A 6,346-nucleotide genomic window follows, 5' to 3' on the forward strand; every position below is an offset into this window, starting at 1 on the left:
GGCCATGGAAGAAACGAATAGCTTACCGCTATGAAATTATTCTATGCGATATTCTATGCGATACTATGCGATTTAAAGATTTGACACATGAAGTGTGAACGTGTGGGTTTGCCATTATTTTTATCTATACTACTTGAGTTTCTAATTAAGCCTAACCGTTACCAGGTATTCTATATAACATGTTGAGTGATCTGAACACTGCAAATTTATTAAATGTCGGTCAATACCAATTAGTTTTTGTTTTTTTTATTATTTCACTGTGACTCGGAAATTGAAATTTTCATTTCCCAAAATCGTATGCGCATCGCGTCAGTATAACAAAAAGGTAAATTTGGTTTTCTTTTGATCCTACGAGAGAATATTATTTAAAACTTTTAGACTCAGTTGTAACCAGAGTTGTGCATCATTCGAATAAAACGTTATCTAAATAATCATCTAGATGACATATTATTCAAATATGTTCTTATATTAAAAATATTATTTAAGTAGTTCGTAAGTGTTTTTTTTTTTTTTAAGTAATTATATTTAAAAAATGATTTTAAATAAATCTGATATATACTAGTTACTACATTTAGAAAAAAAATAATAATGATACATGAAGGGTGATTCTTTTATCATTCTTTTACCACTCAATATCGTATAGGGTTTAATAAGAAATTTAATTTTAGCTTTGCCGTGGAGCTGAGAATGTATTGATTATTGTATAATGTGTTTTTTTGTATCTGTAGACACGATGACTTTTTTTACTGTGGAGCGAATTACTTGTGTATCACCATTTTTAGATCCGAAATCGTATGCAATTGGTACTATGGTGAGTTAAAAGTCGAAAAAATCAATTTCTTCATCCCCGAAAAAAGTTTGTGGGTTTTTCAACTTTCAACTTCAATTTGCTATAACTTAGCAAAAAACGGTCGTATATAGTCTAAAATTGTATAGAACACATTCCCTCAAACCCAAATTTTTACAATCCCTCGCCCATGGACGGGGTCTCGGAAGATTTTTTATATTTTAGGAGAAATTTTAAGGCTTAAGAGCTGAAAATTAGACCGAATTGATCTTGAATATTGAATAGATCTTTTGTGTATCAATAAGTTGAAAAAAAAACTGTAGTTAAAATTTTTTTTATTAAGGAAAAACACGAAAAATCTTAAAATATGGATTTTGAAAGCTATTTTGGAATTAAGAACTTAAAATTTTGTATAAGGACTATTATATGATTTCAGTATAACTTTATCAACTTTATAGTTATAAAGTTGATGGTAACTGTATGTGTTACCATTTAAATGTCAAAAGTTACTATAAGAAAAACAAGTTGAGAGGGGGTTAAAAACAAAAAAAAATGTGAAAAAATGAGTTCATCATCATCATGATGAACTCATTTTCATCATGTAGCTTAACGGGCCATGAAGGCCCAACGCTGCCATCATGAGATGGTTTCTTGACGAATTCGCTTCCGGGACGGGTCGTCAATCCGTCGCCGGAGAGGGGGATGGCGGTTCTTTTTTACCGGACGATTGCGCGCCCAGCAAACGGAGCGCCTGTGACCGAGTGTCGAACCGGCGACAGTGAGCGCTAACACACTGCCGCCTTACCCACTCGGCCACTCCTCCTGCTAAAAATGAGTTCACGTTGTATAAAAATAATATGAAAAAAAATTTTAATTTCTTATTAAATACAATGAGATTTAAGTGGCCCATGATAAAAGAATCACCCTGTATAGAAAGATAATTTTTTTATTCGAATAACTTTTTATTGGAGTACGAATTATTATTATCTGTATTAATGTAGATTATTTTCATTTATTTTTTAGGATAAAAAAAATATATGTATGTAATAATTATTTGTATCTATATAAAATGTTTACGAATGTGTATTATATGTTATCACTTATCACATAACACAACAAATCTAAACAATTTAAAAAATACCATTGCACAACACTGTTCATTAGCGACATCACCCTACTGTTCTTGCAGAATGAATGCTATAACATGTAGTGTGGTTGTCTTTTTGGTTATGCACCTTTTCATCGGGTCAGACTGTGCAAAAATTCTGGCAGTGGAACAAATCGCTGCGAAATCACATTGGAATTTCTTTAGCTCTGTCGTGAAAACCCTTTCCACTAGACATCAAGTCACCGTTTTGACTCCTTACCCCGAGGGCAGTAGAGAAAATTACACCGAAATCGACACCTCTCGCGTGTTTACACATTTTTTGTCTATGGACGCCGAATACGTTGTGAATAATTTTAAGAAACCAAAATATTATTTTCCCAAATTGATTGAATTGACCCAAGAGTTCTGCGACAACATCAAAGAAGTTCAAAGAAATTACTTGCCAAACGGCACAAACGGATTCGACTTGGTCATTTCCGAACCTCTCCTCGGCGACGCTCCTTGTTCGGCCGAGTTGTGCAACCGGTTCGGAATTCCCCAAATATACTTGATCCCCTCGTCGATGTTGACTTGGAAACAACGGACCTACTTCGGCACTCTGTTGAACCCTGCGTTCGTATCCGATCTGTTCTACAGTGGAGTTCCGAAAAATTTCGGACAACGTTTCGAAAATGTAGTGATGCACGTGAACTCTTATTTTTGGTCGTGGTACTCAGAAGTCAAATTGCTCTACAGAAATTGGGAGAAGTTTGAGAAGTCCCAAGACAATCCAGCGTTGGTGTTCACCAACACACATTTCATTACAGAACCAGCAAGATCTTTTCCTACAAACATGATTCAAGTAGGCGGCATCCATTTGTTCGCCAACAAACCAAGAGTACTCCCAATAGTAAGCTCATTCGAGTAATGTATAAATAATAATAAGATATTACTTTATCTAGTAATCCTGCTTTCAAGAATGCTTTAAATGATATTATTTATCTTATAAAATGTATATTACTCTGTTTTTTGTAGGAATTACTCAGTCGAGTAAGCTAAAAAAATAAATGAAAATTATTATAGTTATTGCGATTAACAAGTTGAAAATGGTCTATAAATAATACATTAACAATTTAAGTCAAATTATAATATTTGAGTATAAGATATTGTTGTGTAACAATTATGTAATAATTGTTTGCATGATCGGGGTTTGCACGCTTACAACATTTTTAAGAGAAATGAAATCTAATTTTGTTTGACGAAAGGAAGTATTTTGAAGTAAAACCTCTTTTCTTTAAGTTTAAGGGGCCTCTGGATACCGACTGTTTTTTTCAGCCAAAACACATCATTGTTTGTCCATCGCACAGGTCGAACCAGTGATCCGATAAGCAATCTAAAAACAGATATGAATTCATCATGAAGTTTACTTGAGATCGATCAGAGCACTTTTTTTAATTTTTAATTTTAACCCTTACCAAAGTCTAAATTTGATTTTAAAATTTTAAATTTGATAAAATGTTGAAACGTGTTTTATGCGTAGTAAGAATAAAATATAAAAAAAATACGCTGACCGATCTCAAGTAAACTTCATGACGAATTCAAATCTGTTTTCAGATTACTTATCGGATCACTGGTTCAGCCTGTGCGATGGACAAAAAATGTACTATTATATTAACTAAAATGGCTTTTACTCATAGACAAAATTATTTAAATTAAATATAATACATTGAAGCTTATACACATTAACCGGTAAATTAATTGACATGGTCGAAATTAATTAAAACCACTTTTTTCTTAAATATTGCTTATACAAAACTCCTTAAAAATGGTCGGTATCTAGGGGCCTTAAGCTAAAAGACATATTATTCAAAAATCTGTACGAAAATCAATTTCTAATTAATTAATATTTGTAATCACTGTAGTTTTCTGTACTTATTACAAATTCCTAAGTAAAAGTATACTCCTCAATACAGTAGAAACATAAGAAATTATATCACTTATAATTGACATCACAATAGGTAAAATGGTATACAGGTATAATAACACGTGGCAATAACGAGTCATCACTTAGAGTATGACGGCATTATTACTAGATTCTACTGGAGTAATTGTAAACGAATGGGGCAAATTATATTTTTTGAATGAAGTAATTGACGATTTTCAATTTTAACTATGATATGTTAGTTATCATCATAATAAATAAAATGCAAATATTGTTGGTACATTTCAATAAAAAAATTGCATTTCAATTTTCTCAATTCGCTTACAATTACATCCACATAACCCTATACAAACAACAGGTATAGTCCGCGTGCCGTCTGGCTGCTGATAGAGCTGATGTAGACAACATCGAAATAACAAAACAATGTTTGCTATTTTCCTCCGTCAAATCCTAACCTTTGATTTAGGACATCTTAGAGTTCATCGAGAAATCGCCACACGGAGTTATCTATTTTACGTTTGGATCTATAGTGTCACTGTCAACGTTGTCGGATCGCATTCAAAAGGCGTTTAAAGATGCACTAGCTCAAGTCCCTCAACGAATTTTGTGGAAATACGAAGGCGAAATGGAAGACAAACCGACGAATGTGATGACAAGCAACTGGTTCCCCCAGCGCGATATATTGTGTAAGTCTTTTATAAATTTATTAAAAATAAATACCATACTAGGAACGGTCTTTTATGTAACCAAAAAAAGTATTATAGGTAGGTAGTTCTATGAAGAAAAGTGTCCCAAGTGTATATGAAAAATATATTATAATATTGTGTAAGTCCCTTATAAATGTTATAAAAGACAAATACCATTGATGATAGACGGATTTTATAGATTAGGAAAAATCGTGAGAAAGAAAGTCAAGAGAGTCGTTAATACGGGTAGTTCCAGAGAAGAAAATTGCCTCAAGAGCGCATGTAAGAAAAAATAAAATATATTACCTAAGAATTAGCGAGAATTACTATAAAGAGTGTGCATGTGTGGTGAAATAGATCGATTACCAGTGAAGGAAAATGGTTCATCAATAGTCAACAATCGCCTGAACTGATATTGTTTAGTCGTGGACGAACACAAATAGCCAATAGGTTATATAAAACAGTACAATTCGTGTCTATTGTTTTCAAGATACTACTTAGTAGTTTTGTAGTAGTCAATGAAATAGGAGGCATTGGAAAAAAATTAGATTCTGAAATATTATCAGTATTTTTTAAACAAATTTTATTATACTTATATTGTTTTTGGCTTTTTTTTACGATAAATATGTGGAATGTGGATTCTAGTCCCTATGTACCGTGTAATACTATAATTTTTATGGTAGGGTTAACCAATATATTGTTTACAGTGCATCCAAACGTGAAGCTGTTTATAAGTCACGGTGGTATATCTGGTGTGTACGAAGCGGTGGAAGCTGGCGTTCCTGTTCTTGGGTTTCCACTAATCTACGACCAATCGAGAAACATTGAAAACTTGGTGGACGCTGGAATGGCAATATCGATGGATTTGCTCACAGTGACCACAGAATCGTTTTTAAGCGCTGTGTCGGAACTCGTTAATAACAAAAAGTATAAACGAACGATTATATTTTATGCTCACAAATATAATACAAAATCGGATCTTACTATTAATTACAGTTATACCATAAATGCTAAAATCACATCAGAACGATTCAAAGACCGGCCAATGACACCAGCCGAGTCTGTCGTCTATTGGACTGAGTACGTTCTACGTCACAAAGGAGCGCCTCATTTAAGGTCGCAAGCAATAGCTTTGACATGGTATCAATATTTGCTATTGGACGTGATAGCTGCGATTTTGATACTGCTTTTCGTTATAGTATACATTATTTATAGAACGTGGAAAGTCATTCTACGATTTTTACAAAAATATCCAAACTAATCGAAATCAGAATGAAAATATCTTATCTGCTTGTTTGATTTAATTTTAATCGTATATAATAACATGATACACCAAATTAATATTTTCTAACTATTCTCTAGAGTACGTTTAAATTATTTTCTTATTGTAATATTATTTTTCGGGTTTCTGTTTTTTTATATATGACGAATGAGTTCAATAAAATAGATAGTTTTAGTATCATAAAACTCCGATTTTCAGTAAAACTATAAAAAAAAAACATTTAAGCTTTTTTTTTTTTGTGGAACACTAGTTACAAATTCTAAAAACCTAAAAGTCTGATTGTGAAAACAGTATTATGTTACGCAATTTTGTTTTTTCCTTAATCTCATATTGTATGTTTTCGGTACGTTCTTAGATTGTACGCACATTATATATTTTTGTTAATATTGTTGTTCTTAATAAAAAACGATGCGTTTGATGATATGTTGATTTTCTTAATTTGGAGCTTGAATTTAATTTTTATATTGATGGACTGTTTCTCTGGCCTACATAATTAACAGATAAAGAAAACTAAATTGAAAATAAGCAATTTTTTGGGAAATAATAAATTGATAACGAGGTA

At 32.2% G+C, this 6,346-nt stretch overlaps 1 pseudogene; it reads left to right on the forward strand.

The window, feature by feature from the left end:
• Positions 1–142: 142 nt before the first annotated feature.
• On the forward strand, positions 143–5,778 carry LOC126840725 (UDP-glucosyltransferase 2-like; annotated as a pseudogene).
• Positions 5,779–6,346: the final 568 nt, after the last annotated feature.

Source organism: Adelges cooleyi, unplaced genomic scaffold (genome assembly GCF_023614345.1).
Source record: "Adelges cooleyi isolate 19-005CV unplaced genomic scaffold, UGA_ACOO_1.1 ACOO_flye_CR_arks_rails_tigmint_CR_PRNA_376, whole genome shotgun sequence".
NCBI lineage: Eukaryota > Metazoa > Arthropoda > Insecta > Hemiptera > Adelgidae > Adelges > Adelges cooleyi.